Source organism: Anomalospiza imberbis, chromosome 3, assembly GCF_031753505.1.
Source record: "Anomalospiza imberbis isolate Cuckoo-Finch-1a 21T00152 chromosome 3, ASM3175350v1, whole genome shotgun sequence".
In the NCBI taxonomy this organism is placed as follows: Eukaryota; Metazoa; Chordata; class Aves; order Passeriformes; family Viduidae; genus Anomalospiza; species Anomalospiza imberbis.
Window position 1 is genome coordinate 50,123,658 of NC_089683.1, and position 15,787 is coordinate 50,139,444.

General features: G+C 39.7%; 1 long non-coding RNA gene across 1 annotated transcript; it reads left to right on the plus strand.

Moving 5' to 3' along the window:
* The first annotated feature begins 1,154 nt into the window (after positions 1-1,154).
* LOC137469905 (uncharacterized) lies at positions 1,155-6,495 on the plus strand. The gene is made up of 3 exons (XR_010996776.1): positions 1,155-1,275; positions 4,255-4,374; positions 5,320-6,495. It is a non-coding gene; the product is annotated as an uncharacterized lncRNA (long non-coding RNA).
* Positions 6,496-15,787: the final 9,292 nt, after the last annotated feature.

The following is a 15,787-nucleotide window of genomic DNA, read 5'->3' on the forward strand; positions in this document are numbered from 1 at the left end:
ATGTAGTATGACAATATCTTCTGATTTTTGTATCTCTACAACCATAGCAAAATTAAAAAGTATTATGCCTGATCCTCAAGGACCATAAATCACTGTATCTCCTTGAAGCCAATGGAAAAACAGAAGATCTACCCCTAGATTTTAAGTGTTTCATAAACACTTCACTCAGTTGGAGAGATATAAATGATTATTCAAATGATAGTTTTCCTTCTGTATATTATAGTTTATGTTTTTTTGCCCAATTTTCAGTACTTAAGTATCAACAAATATAATAAAGTACAATATAGCAATGATCAGCATGAAGTACATCAAATTACTATAGTTAAATTACGGAGTGAGCTGCCAGCTTGTTTTTGCAGTCACACAAAAGCAATGTCTTAATGTCTTCTGACAAATGGAGATTGTTACTTATGCAGATGGTGCATATATGAAACACGAGTTCTTAAATTTTGCCAGTGTATCTTTTCCAAAAGAGTCCTTAACAGAGCAGTCCTAAAGTTCACATAATAAAAAACTATTTCTGTGCTGAGATCTAGGTCAGAAATTGTATCCACTGTCAATCCAGTTTCAACAATTTGTCTGTATGGTTGAGACTTTGTAGTCAGGCATTCCAGGGAATCTGGGAGTGTTTCTGGTCACTAGGGAAATGGACTTCATCTGGTTTGCATTTATTTTCTCCATTTCCTGCTCATGGGAAAACTTCACAATCCTCACATGTGCAGAAGTGCTCAGGTTTCTTATTCAGTATCTGGGAATCATGGGATCAAGTCTGGGCTATCCTATTAGCTACTGCTGGACTTGAAGCACATCACTTATCTTCTTTTTTGTGTTTAAATTTAGGTGTCAGTTTTTTCCTTAGAAAGTCAGTAATGCTATCGTTGAGTCAGAAATGACACAGATAAAGAGTGACACACTCCATGCAGTCTCAGAAGGCAATAAGGGCAAAAAGCTTCGTGTTTATTGAGATGTCTTCTTTTAGATACTTGTCCAACACAGGTGGACCTGATTGGTCATTTAATCAATACATTTCACATGACTGGCTAATTAAGAAACCACCCTTTGGTAAAGATATTTCCATAACACATTCCACATGTTCACAAACACCGTGTGAGCAACTTAAGATTTGTTTATAATTCTTTCCTCTGAGCTTCTTACAACTTTTCCCAGAATGATGCCTGGGAAACTATCAGTTTCTCTCTCTCAGCATCCACAAGTAATACCCAATTGACAAATTTATTACCAGCTTGATTATTCTGTTGATGAAAATGTTAAAAGGTTTTTTTACTTAGTGTACCTTAAAAGCTCTTACTATGTATTACATAATTTGTCTATTGATGAGGGCATTCAGAATTTAATAGATATAAAAATTATCTTCTGTAAAATTAGGCTAATAAACTAAAGGTTTTATTGTAATGCATTCAGATTATATCTTGAAAAAACGATAGATCAAAACATGTTTTTGCCAGATTGCATTAGTGAAGAGTAAACCTAAACAAATAGTAAAAGTAACTTTAGCTTGTCTGTTTCATAAATGAGTGGTATACTTCAGAGTGCCCTGCAACAACCTAGCAATAAAAGAAAAACAGGGGACAATACCTTACATTCTGTATTATACTTCTTAGTGACTAAATGGTGTAGTTTCGTCTAGTTCTGTACTACTAAGTTTAAGTTACAAACTTTCTGAGAGACAATAAAGATTTACTTTGTAGCTTGGCTACAGTATCTGCCATAAGCTCAGTATGTGTGTTTTAGAACTCCAGCTTCACTTAGATTTAAGCTCAAGGTTTTTGCCATGTGTTCTGACTTTCGAATGGGGAAAAATTCTTATCTTAAGGAGAGATCTATGACTCTCACTTTACATAAATCAAGCAAAACTCTCCTTTACTCCTTTTATGATCTGGTGCAGTCGACAATGTACGTGACAATGGAGAGGAAGAGGGAATAAAATATTGCCAGCTCATTTGAGAAAGAGGTGAGGTTGCTCCCATTCCTCCAACACTTAACCAAGGTAAAGAAGGGAGGAGAGGAATGAAATAGAAAGTCATTAATGTCATCTAAATTGCAAGATTAGGAGGAGAAAGTTTTTTGAGAGCATGAGCTCTCAAAATTGTCCCAGTGGTCTGGGGAGAAAACATAAGTTTGAGTAAATAGAAGTAGGAGCTTGGAAAATATTAGAGAAGGGTGGAGCTAAAAGGCAGCTGTGAAATCTTGTAACATAAATAATGGTGAGAACTTTTTATTAAGTGTCAAGGCACTTGGTTTAATGTCCTTGGGAATATAAATAGGCTTTGTCATGAAGCTAAGGAGTAAGGGGGGTTTAAAAAGCAAGAGAACCAAAATGTACCAATTTGGTTTTATAGTCCTAGGTTTTCAGGGGCCAGGAAGAAAAAACTGATAGAAACTCACTAGAAACTGTGTCCACATGAAATCTGAAGACTCTATGTATAGCCCAAGCCTTTTGGGAACTGGCAGATCTCTGGAACAGCAGCTCTGACTGTGTGATGGGGTAACTAGCAGCATTTCTTGGGCATGTAGCTCTGCAGCATGTGCTCACCTAGTCTGACACCCCTGAGAGCCAGTGCACCTCCTGTAGTTGTACTGCAGGTGACAAAATACTCTGCAGTGCATGGTCAACATGCCCACCTGCTTTTGGAGGCATTTGTCTGGCTGTGGAACATTGATGGGCATAATTCTGCAGAGATACATCAACAAGAGCTACAGAATAACGTTGTGAAGTGGTGGGTACTGTTGATGCCTGCAGGCCTGGACTGAGCAGCCACATGTTAAAAACAGGACACTTGTTCCATCTCCCTGGGTACCCTCTACGTGGGCAGGGAGAGCATCCTCAGCATTCCTGACCACTGCCATGTAATCAGCACAGGGTGTTTTGTTTATTATCCTGCTCCAGCTGTGATGATCAAGTGTAGGGATGCATGACAGGTTCCCCCATACAGCAGCAGGCTCATGATCAGGACATTGCACCATCATCTTTCCTGGTCCCCTGTACCCAGCTTTGTTTCTGGGTGAAGGAAATTTGCTGGTTTGTTGTATAGTTGTGGGTTTGATACAGATTTAGTTCCCTTCTGGGAGTTACGTGTTCTGAATAAACTACTAACCTTGCAGCTGACTTGATGGGACTCCCTACTTTTGCTGATAAAGCTAGATGCTGAGGGTAAATGGGGCAGAGCCAGCTGAGGGAAAAGGTTTAGAAAGCCAAATAGCTGGCAATTACTGAGACGACTGAGGAATAGAAAGCAGTAAATAAGGATGTTTAGATGAAATTTTTTCTTGCTGAAGAGGTAATTATCTTTTCTGAGGGTATACTATTTTATCTCTTTGGGTTTTTTCTTAGTTTGTTGATAATTCATGCACTATTTGAGAGCTGGATGCTGATGTAAAGGTGGAGCCTTCGTAGTTGAGGCATCTGGAAGTATTTTACCTTGTAATAGTAATAGTTGCAAGACCCGATGAGTGAAAAGAAAGGGAAGAGCTGAACTAGGTAAAAGTAATTAAACCTAAAGTGTAAATAACTAATGTGGCCTATTAGGTGAAGTGACCATTGGGCAGAAGTTGCTGTAGCTGGTGTGCTTTGAAGGAACAGTAAATAAAGAGAAGGAGGGGTGGTGTACTGGAACTGTGCAGTAGAAACAGGCTAGCAGTTGGTGTTAGCATGGCAGCAGAACAGAGGGAACAATTTGCCTTAGTTTTTTAGTTAAGTAAGGTAACAAAGGACAGTTAGAACACAGTTAAATAAGGCTAAAATCAAAATTTTCTATGAGAATGTTTGAAAATAGAAGTTAATCTGATTTTAAAAGCTTACAGTCTATCCTAAAATTATAGGAAAATAGTACATATGCTACTAATCAGAGAAATGTAATCCATATTACTACAGGCCTGTTTGACTGCCAAAATATAGGAGCCTTTATAACCAACTTTGAAATAAGATTATGTGGGAACTTGCACATATATAAACAACGAGATTAAACGCAGTGTATGTGTTTACTAACAGTACTTTGTGTCAGGCTGACTTGCTGCTTTTTATTAGCACTCTGTATCACTTGATACAATTCTGGGCTGTAAATAATTCTGTGAGAATACACAAATTAGTAGAAAAATGTGGAACTGGTGGAAGGCAGACCACACCTACTAGCACACAGTGGTAGGAAGGGAGATGAAGGACACATAGTGCAACAAGGGAAAGTCTAATTAGATGTCATTAGGTTGTTTTTTTTTTGTTTTTTTTTTTTCCCAAAGCGAGCAGTGTCAAACACTGGATGAAGTTGTCTGGAGGTAAAATTCCATCCTTGAAGAGGGTCAGAATTCTGCTGGAGCTGTCAGATCTAATGTCCAAGCTGACTCTGCTCTGAATGAGAGGTGGGATCAAATGATGTCCAGATATTCCGTTTAAATTAAATTATTCTAGAATTCTTTGGAAGATCCTTTTCCAAGGCAAAATTTATGAATGAAAGGGTGCTATCAGTGTATTATTGCAACCATGGATTTTTGGGACTCTTCAAAGTGTTTTCACTTATTCTAGCCGTAGAATTCTGAGAAAATGTGGGAAATACTGCCTAGTGTAGAAAGATTAATGTATAGATCATAAACAATTAAGACTGTAGTTATAGCAGTGAAACTGTTTTGTGTATTGCTATGTAAAAAGCTGGGAACAATAAGAACTTTTAAGGGACTAAACAGATCAAGTGAGGATGTATGAGCTGATTTTCACCTGACTAGACCGCCAGTGCTGATGTAGTCATGGCAAAGGCAGATATGGTTCTAAGATGACAAATGGGCACTTCCAGTGGTCACTGTCAGGAAATACAAGTTCAAACCTAAATAAATTAATCAGGAATTGAGGGATTGGAGAGCTTTTCTTGAAAGGACTTGACTTAGTTTAGGAAGATTAGACTGAAAACCAAAAGGTTTAACAATTTGAAATACATCAAAGTCCATCAAAGCTTCATGATAGAAGAAAGCCTGTTTAAGATTCTGGATAAGATACTGGGCTTAGATCTGCCAGGTATAAGATTAGTAAACATTGAATAAAGTTACAAACCATCACATTCAGCATTCAACTTGTGAAATAACTTTCCATAAGAAGCAATGGGGTCTTCACTGATGCTTGATTTGCTGTTAAAATTAAATTTTTGATATGGCTGTGGGGACAGCAAAGGACAAGAGCTGATGACTTTGAAACATAAGACTGGGAAGGACATAGTCTTTCTAGAAATATAAGGAGAGCAGTTTGATGAAAAGCTACAGTAAATCACTCTGATTCTTAAATGCCATTAGTATTAAAGGGTTGTTATTTCTCCAAAGGATCTAGGACACCCAGAGCCACTGAAAATGTAAGAGATATTTGTTGCCAAGGAGACTTAGACTCAAGAGCTGCCTGCACCAGCATCCATACAGCTGTCGAGACTCTCCACCGCATGGAGCTGCATGGTAAATGGTTCTGTTCTGCCTTGGCCCAGGGGTAAGGTTCTCTCAGCTGAAGAATTGCTCTGCTTGCTGGTGTTGACAGAAGGCAGATTGTGTACGGGAATCCCTTTGTCTGAAGGACAGACTGCATCTGAACTAGACCTCTTTTAATAGTTGACTCAGCCTTGTCCACTTAAAGCCATTACAAGGGTCCTGCCCTGCCAGGGAGATAGTGAGACCTGTTGAGTGCATCTAAGGAAAGCAAAGACACTTTTGAACACAACAAAAAATAATCTGAATTTTGATTGTTTTCATTTAGTCTGGGATCTGGGCACTTGTCAGAAATTATTTTAAATATATAGTGCATTGAAAGTTTACCTAAATTTCACTGCTCTGCAGTGCTTATATTCTTACATACATCTCTTGTTTGCAAGGATCACCTTGACATTTCCTGAAGGAAAATTTCACTTTTCTATCTGACCACACAAATTTATTTTTTTTTAAATATAAAATAAACTGAATTTCTACCATGACCGACTGAAATATGTAACTGTACTGTTTCTGAAGCAGCAGAAATCAAAACCCTTGCTTTTTGGAAATAATTTCAGTAGTAGTCCTTAAGTAAGAGTTTGCAATGGCTCTGCTTAAAAGTTTGTAGACACTGTTGTGAAATACTGTAATTTAATTTATCTCATATAAATGCATTTGATTTGTATGTGGTAGCACTGAAGCCACCTTTAAACAGGCAGGTATAGAATAGACATATGTACAGAGTGTAAACCTGATACATTTCCTGTGTTGTCTGAATGAAACAGTGCAAGACAAGATTTTGGTGAGGGATGCGGTGATGTCTTCAATAGGATTATATTATAGTTCTTTTTCTTTCAGAATAAATTATAAATGTCACAGTTCTTCACAGCTGAAAAGATTGAATTAATTAGTGTGTCACCTGAGAGTTTTCGCCCTTTCTGGGAAGGAATGAAGTGATTTGAAAGAGCACTGGAAAAGGCCCTCATCCTACTTGACCTTTCCAGAGATGTGGCAGACAGATCGATAAGGAAGTAACTGCACTGAGCTGGCACCTTGCAGAGAAGGTGTACTTCAGAAGTGCCAAAACAGATTATAAAACCATGGAGGCCGACTGCTTTGTTTTATGAAGAGCCTCTCTCTTTCTTTTGGTTAAGGCTGAGGTAGAATCCAACCATTTTGTCTGTACCCTGACTTTATTTTATTTTAATTGTTTGCATCTTCATCAAAATCAAATCCTTCCTGCTTCTGAAAGATTGCTGGTGGGAATTTATGATAGCTAATTGGGGGGTGGAAGGGGTGAATGACCTGACAAAATTGAAAACGGCTCTCTGAGGTAGAAGTTTTAAAGATAAATTGTTGTTTCTATCGTTGTTTTCCTTTTTTTTTTTTTTTTTTTTTTTTTTTTTGGCTCAAAATCAAAGCTAAATAGCACCACTTTAGAAAGTCCAAATGTGCCTCACTGGTGTTGGTAAGAGTTGGTGATGACTACAAGCGCACACACACTCTGCTGCAAGGCTCGTGCTCCCTATGGGGTATTGATGCAGAGGATTGTTCCCGTGATCCTTGGCCACCTGTTTCCTTGAGGGGAAATCATTGTGGTTGAAAGTGTGTATGCTAGATTCTTGGACTGGGGGTGAATTCCACATCAATCTTCTCTCCCAGGCATTTGTCTTTCAGTGTTAAAGCCCACTTGTGAGGAGTGATGCACAATAGCAAATAACATGTGGGTTGAGAGTGTGCTACCTGATATGCTGCTCCTGAATCCCCTCTGATGAGCTTTCATGTAGTGAGGGTTTTAAAATTTTAGTTGCAGGCATCAGGGAATCCTATTTTCAGAGCCTGCCCTGCCTTCTTCACTTGTTCCCCACAAGCATATTTATATATTTAATGTTTTGCTTTAATTTTTTTCCTGTATCAGTGGGCTCAGAACAGCTAACTGACCAGGGGGAAAAAAAACGCATCAAGAGATGCAACGCAAACTAATTATGTTGATGATAGTAGACAAACCAGGTGTACTTCTCCTAATCACTCCAAAAGGAGACAAGAGTACAAGAAATGAGTTAATAAGGAACTTTTGCAATGTCAGTACCTTTCGAAAATTCAGTCTTCCAGCAGCTCAAAACTGCTATGCTGCTCTGTATTGCTGTGTATATGACTGGCAAAGAAGTGAGTGAACAGGAATCATAAATTGTGCCCATACCAGCAGTAGCAGAGTAGCTGAGAGAAGGTTCTTGGCCAGGCACAAGAAGTAGGCCACAGTTATTATGAGGATTGTTAGGATTAGATTTATAAGTAATACAGTATTCAAATATTGCCAGTGTACCCCAATAACAGCTCCGTTGTCTATTACATGGATTTTAGTATAACCCATTCCTGGTCCCTCCTGTTGAGTCATGAGCTTTGGTGAGATACCCTCACTTCCTCAGCTTTTCAGAGAAGTGTAAGTGTGGCTCAGTCCACTTAGTCTGAGATTTATTCAACAGTCTGTGACTAAAGGGCTAGAATATAAAAAGGTTGAGCTAGAAGTGTATAGGTTTACAGGTTTTGGCTGTAATCTTTTGCTGTAGATGTGGCTGGTTGGAAACAGCTGATATCATAGAGAATAGACCCTGGCATTATTTACCTTCCTGTGTAGGAGTAGCAGTCATCTCTTCTAGAAAACAGGAGACAGGCTGAATCTGATTGAAATAACAAACTCAGCTGTTGTCTAGTGTGTGTAGTGATGGGGTCACTCACTTGCAAGGTGGTGCTCTAAGCTCTGGTCTTTGCTTTGAGGATTTTCTGTATTTTTCTGAGATTAAACAATTAGTGGAGAAGGAGAAGAGAATGAATCCTTTCCCCCAGTAGGCTGGAACTGTAACTTACAGTCAATGTAGAGTTGCAGTCTTTTATGCTCTTCTTCTGGCTCATTTAATCTTGATTTCCACTTATTTTACACTGAGTGACTTGACCAGGAATAATGGACTGAGTCTTTACTTACAGACATCCTCCTAGATTGGTGATTAGGGCATTTGTGTGAAACAAGGATTTATAATTTATTCATATTGTGCAGCTAACTCTGACAAATTGTCTTGAGGGGTAAAATGAAGGATGAGGCTGAAATTACTGGCTTTGTAGGCCATGATTATATTGATCAGTTTAAAAGTTCAGTGTTCTGTTATTCAATGTAGAACAGAAAGCTGGATACAGGAGGCCTACAGAAAGACACATGAGTTATTTGTATAAGCCAGCATACTGCGAATGCCACTGGTCATGGCAAATCCCACTTCTGGTGTGGCACTGGCAGAAGTTTTCAATCTTATCTATTGAGAAATGATGATCAATGGCTACTGCCTTTCCAGGCATGAAACACTCCAAGGTAAACAGTTTTCGTACTCAGAATAATATGGGTACCAAGGGAGAGGGTTTCCCTGCATGTTCCATCTGAGCATTCCGTGAACAAAACTGTGACACTGTTGCTGTGATTTTTCATCCATCTTATCTTCTAAATAATCACTCTAACTTTGAAACCTGCTGAAGGAGGTTTTATGGGTGCTGCTGCCTAGGAACTTGTCCAAGTTATTCAGTGTTGTGCTTTGTTTTGTGCTCTTGCCCTCTCCTGGGTGTGAGAAGGACAGTGCTGAATGACTTTAATCTTGAATTCCTCTGCCTTAAAAAAATAAAAAGAAAGATGAAAACATTTATTAGAATTTGTGCTTTTCTTACCAGTTCTTCTCTTATGAGATCTCTTTGAATAGAACATCTCTATTTTCTGAGATATTATATTTTATTTATCTTTTTAATATTTTTTTAATCACTTATTATGTTTTCTTTTGCATTGAAACAGAATCTTTCAGTTTTAATCATCACCTTGCCCCTGCTGTTCTGTCAGTAAAGGAGATAATCTTCAGTGATCTGTGGAAATTCTGCAGAAACCAGAGAGGCTATTAATGCTCCTAAAGTCCAAGTTATTGCCTGAAAGGGATCTTGGCACAGAAGAACACTTGGGCTTCAGTGTGAAGACTGTTCTCTTACTGCATGGAAGTTGCAGAAGTACCTGAAAATCCTTGTTATAGAGGTTCTTGCTTTAATCAGGAAAAATGGGAAGTAACCTGAACTGCTGTTTTAAATGTAGAAGAGCTTGAAGTTCTGTTTAAAATATAGAGTGAAGAAGCAGTGATACTTCCTGACCTGCTGGAGAGGAAAACATTTTAATTTCATTTTTCTGTAGAACTTGACACATGGTCCCATAAAAGGTTAATAATTCCTCCAGGGTGAAATCTAACTTGCCTAAAAGTCTAGAACTGCTGCATGGGTACTGCACAGGTCAGTCACTGTGCCTCACATGGATTAATTTTTAACAGGATCTTCTGTGTGTGGTGTTCCAGCTTAGTTTTCTAACTCATCTGGTTTCAGTTTTTCTCCAGGAGTAAAAAAAAAAAAAACCCTCTTGGTAAACTGTCAGATTGTTATTGGTATGCGAATAAGACTGGCTGAAATAATCCAACATGTCCAACATGCTGTTGCATTGATGATCTTCTGGCAAAAAAAAATGAGGGGAATATTCAACTTGGACCTACATTCCTAGGCCTTTCAGGTGATGCACGGTGCTTAAGAAGGGGATTGTTGGTCACCAGTGGGAGAAGCAAGGTATCTAGAAATGCCAAAAACAAATAGGTACCTAACTAAGACAAATAGGTACCTAATTTCTCATGTAACTCACAGTTGCATACTCTCTTGGAAAGAAGGTTGGCTTGTCTCTCTCAGATCATGGCAGAAGAAAACTGGATTCTTTGCTATCTATTGGGCCATGGTCAAGCTTTTTCTCAATGGTATAGAAAACCTGCCAAAGGAATTTCTAAATACTGTGAAATCTCACACCAGATGACTGCTCTGTCTTCAGGATTTATGGACTTATATAAATAAAGTGACCCTCTTTCTTCCCTTCCCACTCCCCTGCCGCATTTTTTTTTTTTTAAGTTACATGTTTTGTGGTATATTTGCTTTGTCAGACATGACAGAAATGCTGGACAATAGAAATAGATATATGACTCAGTCCGTATAAATTAGAAAATGAGAGAATTACACTGAAGGAACAGGAAGGCAACCCCTGTGATGTATGAGTCTAAGGTCTGTATCTCCACTGAAGAGAGAAGCTCTGATCTCAGGTTTTTTGTATTATATGTGAGGAAACATGCCTGGCCTGGAGAGAAAATACTGCAATACTAGAAAACCCACACTGACTCATGATGTCTGCTGGCTTTTGGTGTAAGAGAGTTAATTTCCTCCATGGTAGCTGGCATGGTGCTGTGCTTTGGATTTGTGCTGGAAACAGTGTTGATAATTCAGAGATGTTTTAGTTTCTGCTGAGTAGTGCTTGCACAGTGTCAAGGCCTTTTCTGCCTCTCACACTGCCCTGTCAGCAAATAGGTTGGAGGTGTACAAGGAGCTGGGAGGGGACACAGCCAGGACATCTGGCCCTGACAAATTTAAGGGATTTTTCCCTACCATATGGCAACATATTCAACATATAAAGCCAGGGAAAGAGAGAGGAAGAGGCATTGTTCAGAGTGATGGCATTTGTCTTCCCAAATCACTGTTAGGTGATGGAGCTGTACTTTCCTGAGGATAGGTGAATAGTTGCCTGCCCATGGAGAGTGGTGAGTGAATTCCTTGTCTGGCTTTGATTGTGTGTGAGGCTTTTGCTTTAACAATTAAACTGCCTTCATCTCAACCCATGAGTTTTCTCACTTTTACTCTGCCCACTCTGTCACCCACCCACTGGGAGTGAGTGACTGTGTAGGGCTGAGTTGCTGCTGGCTGTGATTAAACCATGACAATGTCTCCTGCATGGGTCTAAATTGCAGTCCCACGTAGTCTTGCTGTTTTTAGTAGTTGGGAGCAGTTTAGGTGCTAGTTATTATTTCCAGCTTAAGTCTGCCATGTCTATTCTATCACACAAGTTCCTGAAGTGGCACGTCTCATGGAGCAGGCAATGACTGTGAGAAAACAGAGGTCTTGAGAGACGCATGAAACAACATTTGTTGGCCTTGAAACGCTTTCCTTAATTTGCTAAAACCTTTTGCAATAGACAACTTGCCAGAGACATATATTTGGCCGTGGGACTTATGGAAACAGAGGGGTATATGGCCACATACTTGTTTAAAAATGGTTTACAAACCCATCAAAATGTTTAAATTCAATACATAGCTTTTTTTTTTTCAGGTTTATGTACCTGAAGTGAATGTCCAATACTAAGACAGCTCCAGCGATCCAATAGGCAAGTGCAGATTGAGTGTTCTTAATTTTTCTCTTAGAATAGAGATCTGATTTTAAAAAACTGTTCTACAAATCAATGTACTGATAAAACTAGAAGAGTCTCCAAACTATCTTTCTTGGATCTTGGATCTTGTGTGTTCCAGAACTGGATTTTAGCAGCCTGCAGTGCCAGTTCTATGAAGTATTCACTAACAAAGTAGGCAGTGCTTGCTGTGCAAAAGCAGTTCTTCCAGACAGATAAATTACTAGGCTAAAGTGCAAATATGCTTATTCTGACAGTGAATTTAAATTATGGCCTCTAAAAATGGTGCATCTGTCCAAAGCTGTGAAACACCTAATTTTTTTTTCCTTGCAAATGTTCATAAGCAAAATAAGCCATATATAACTGTAGTATTATCTTCCTCTATCCTGGTTTGCTAATTTTTACACTATTCCGCAAGAAATCACAGAAAGTTCTTTGCCTTCATTTCAGCAGCAGAAAAGAAATATATTTGAGCCCTCTTTAGATGTTTAACCTCCTTTAGTGGCTAGAAAGAAGGATAGGCTTGTGGGTGAAGGACTAGTTGGAGAATTTTTCACTTGGCTGTAGCATTCCTGAGTTACTGTGGGCAAATTAAATACTTCCCCTTTTTTTCCCTGTTGGGATTTTTGTGATATTGGTACCTTTCTGTTTTCCCCTAGTAGGCTATAAGTTGTCTGAGACAGAAACCATCTGCTATAGGGTCTATAGAAGATACATGGGTGCCAGCTTCTAGGCAGGAAACAAACCAGCTTGTTTCCACTGCTGGTCCTTTTCTAGAACGTTTATATGCTCAGGATTAAACTTCCTTTAGGTAAAACCTTTTCAACATATGTATGTGGTATAGCCTGTTGGAAATTTGTTCCCTTTTTAGTGAAGAGCTGCTTTACTCAACCCTGAGGAATGGAAGTGTGTAAAGTGTGAAAAACAACTTGTTCTTTTTTTTCTCCTTTTTTTCTTTTCTCTAAGGTATGGCCTTTGCCTCTAGGAGAAGTTATATTTACTAGTGTAACCCTTTTCAGTTATCTGCACTAGGACATTAGTATAGGAATTTGTTATATATTTTTTAAATCTTTTTTCATCTCTCTACTTTAGAAAGACCTGTAATTTTCCAGCCTACTCATGTAATGCAGAGTAAAGGAAAGAGAAGTTTGCTATGACATTCTCAAATTTTTTGTTGTAAACCTTTTGAATGTAAACTTAGAAATCTAAATTATTAATGAATTGAAAATGATGGGCATACAAGGGGACTCTCTATCTCTTGAAGTGCAGAGTATAGAACCTTCCTTCTTGTTTTGTGTGAAATTGAAACCTTTTTGTAAGCCAAACTTTGGGGCCTCACAATCTCTTAGAAGTTTGACAGTCTTAGAGAAAACCTGATTTCTTGGGAAGCAGAGGAATCAGGAAAGACTTTGCTTATAACTTAAATCCCTCTCTACCACAGAAGACTTTGCACAAAGTTTTTGTTACACTTTAAGGTCACAGTATCAGGTACCTAGATTTTAATTCTTTTTCTGCTATATTTCTGTTAGTTTTCTTCTTTCCAAATATCAAGACAGAACCTTGTTTCAAACTATTCACATGAGAATTACTAACATGGGAATGACATAGCTAGTTTTAGGATGCTATGTTTGAATCAAAGATCTTAAGAGAAGAGCTACTGTGGTGTCTGCGAATTGTTGCCTGATTTGCAACAGCCCTAAATTTTCCTTCAGTCCTTCTATTAGAATGGTCTGATCTCCACTACGCCTTTCCATATCTCACTTTTTTACTGAAGCCTGTCAACACCAGTTTCACTGGGAGTTTCATCAGAAATAAGAAGAATCTTGTCGTGGTTTGACGTGGAAGTGATTTTTTCAGGAAGTTGAGTCAAACCAATCAGTGGTCAAGTTTGGATAGTGGCACCTGAAGTGACCACTGAAGATAGGGATACGCCCCTGAGAACACAGGGGGTTAAAAGCAAGAACTCCCAAGAGCTCTCTGTCTTTGGTTCTGGTCAGGGTGCTGTGCAGACCTCCCCTGCCCAGCCATGGGGCTGGGTGGGGGAGGGGGAGCCATGAGGCCTGGTCGAGGTGAGCTGAGGAGTAGAAGGACTGGAACCGAGCCAGCTCCTGTGGATGGAAGGGTGGAGAGAAGCGGAGATGTCTTTGTCACCCCCCCTCCCAGAGGGAAGAGACAGAGAGTCCGGACGGCACCTAACTTTGCTGGCGTGGAGGAGAAGGGTGGGGGGGGGGGGGGGGAAGACGCCCAGCCTTGGCCTTGGGAATCGGCTGCTGGGCAGAGATATCAACCGTCCAGGGAGTCTGAGCTTTTAACCCTTTCCTGAGAAATGAAGGCTTTGTAAAATATTACTCCTCTTTTGATTTGAAGTAGAAGAGAGACAGTCTGGGATCCGAGATGATGGAAGAAGAAATTCTTGAGTTGGACGGAGATGATGGAGTGGCTTGTGGCTGGACTTTTCTTGTTAGCCATAGACTGAACCAAATTCTCCTAACAGAAGCTGCACTTAAGGTGGTGTGTTGGTGTGCCAAGAGACCTGTTTCAGTGATTACCAGCAGAGGAGTAGAGAGAACAGAGGAGAGTTGGAGAAGGTGTGGAGAAGCCCTCTATCTTCAAGGAAGAAGAAAAGGAGAAGAAGACCTCTGTTCTTGGACCCTCAGCCCCAGGGGAAAATGGGGGGGGACTGTAGTCCCAAGATGAGAAACTGAACTGTTGTCTCTTTTGGTCCATGGCAAAGCATCCTTAAAGGAGCCCTGTGAGCAGTCTGTCCATGCACAGTGGTGAGAGCACTGTGACATGGAAAGGAGAGTGTCACCATGGCAGATTTTCTCCGGGCGGTTGCCATGTGTGACATGGAAACACAAGGGTGGCAATTGTGTTTCCTGGGGGGGGGTCTGTGGCACAGGAGAGACTCCTGTCTCCCTTGAAAGATTGAGTATTTGAATATCTGAAAGGTAGTAACTTGATCAGGATCCTGGGTGGTGTCTCACTGTTGAGTTTGTTTGGAAATTAGGTGGGAGGAGGAGGGGTGTTTTGGAAAGTCTTCATCCAGGATTTAGTGTTTGTAGTTTTTATAGCAGTAGTAGTTTAATAAAGTTCTTTTCTTTGTTACTAAGCTTGGGCCTGCTCTACTCTGTTCCTGATCACATCTCACAGCAATTATTTAGAAAAGTACATTTTCATGGGGGTGCTGGCATCGCGCCAGTGTCAAACCATGACAAATCTTTAAGAGTATCATCAGCAGTAATTTTCTCCTACCCATTCACATTCAGAGGCCCTTCTGGGTTTTCCATAGGCTAAAGGGAAAGTACTATTACTCTGCTCTGATTCAGATTTGCGATGTGAAACCTTCACTCCACTTACACACTGCACACATTGCATTTTACAGCCATTGTCTTGATTACTGAGCTGCAATTGATTTACTACAGAGCAAATTGAAAAATTATCTCTAGGCTTCTCTGTAAAATTACCACTGATAGCAGGAGCATTAGACAGTGCCTTAGTGCTAACAGGAGGCTGTCAGCCTGTCACTTTCCCTGCCAGCTAACTCTGACTGCTGGAAGAAAATTTAGGTCCAACCTTAGAAGCTATAGCCATTGATAGATTGCATCCTAACAGTGGCAAACTATGGGATGGCAGATTGGGAGGGAGGGAGACACTCACCTTACTATATTTAAGCAATTGGGGTGCTTGATTGGCCCTTTAAATAATGGTGATGAAAGAGCTCTCATGCCAAAGTTGGTAGCATCATAAAATGGTAGCATTTTATTTCAGCATCTGTGGGTTGCACACATCTCTTTCTGTAGTGAACTGCTAGTCATGTGCCTTTTTGTCCCCCTCATCAGGAATAAGAGACACACCATAAAACTCAGACAGCAGATTTAGAGCAGAGGTGGCAGTAGTCTTTCACACAGTATTCAGTGAAGATGGAGATCTCATTGTTTCAGATGTTGTAGAAACTCAAAGTGCAAAGAATTTTACATGGAAGTGTGAATTTTTGTTTCCTTTTTTCAATATGTTCATGGAAGATAGAAGACTAAGATTTTTGACCCACACAGG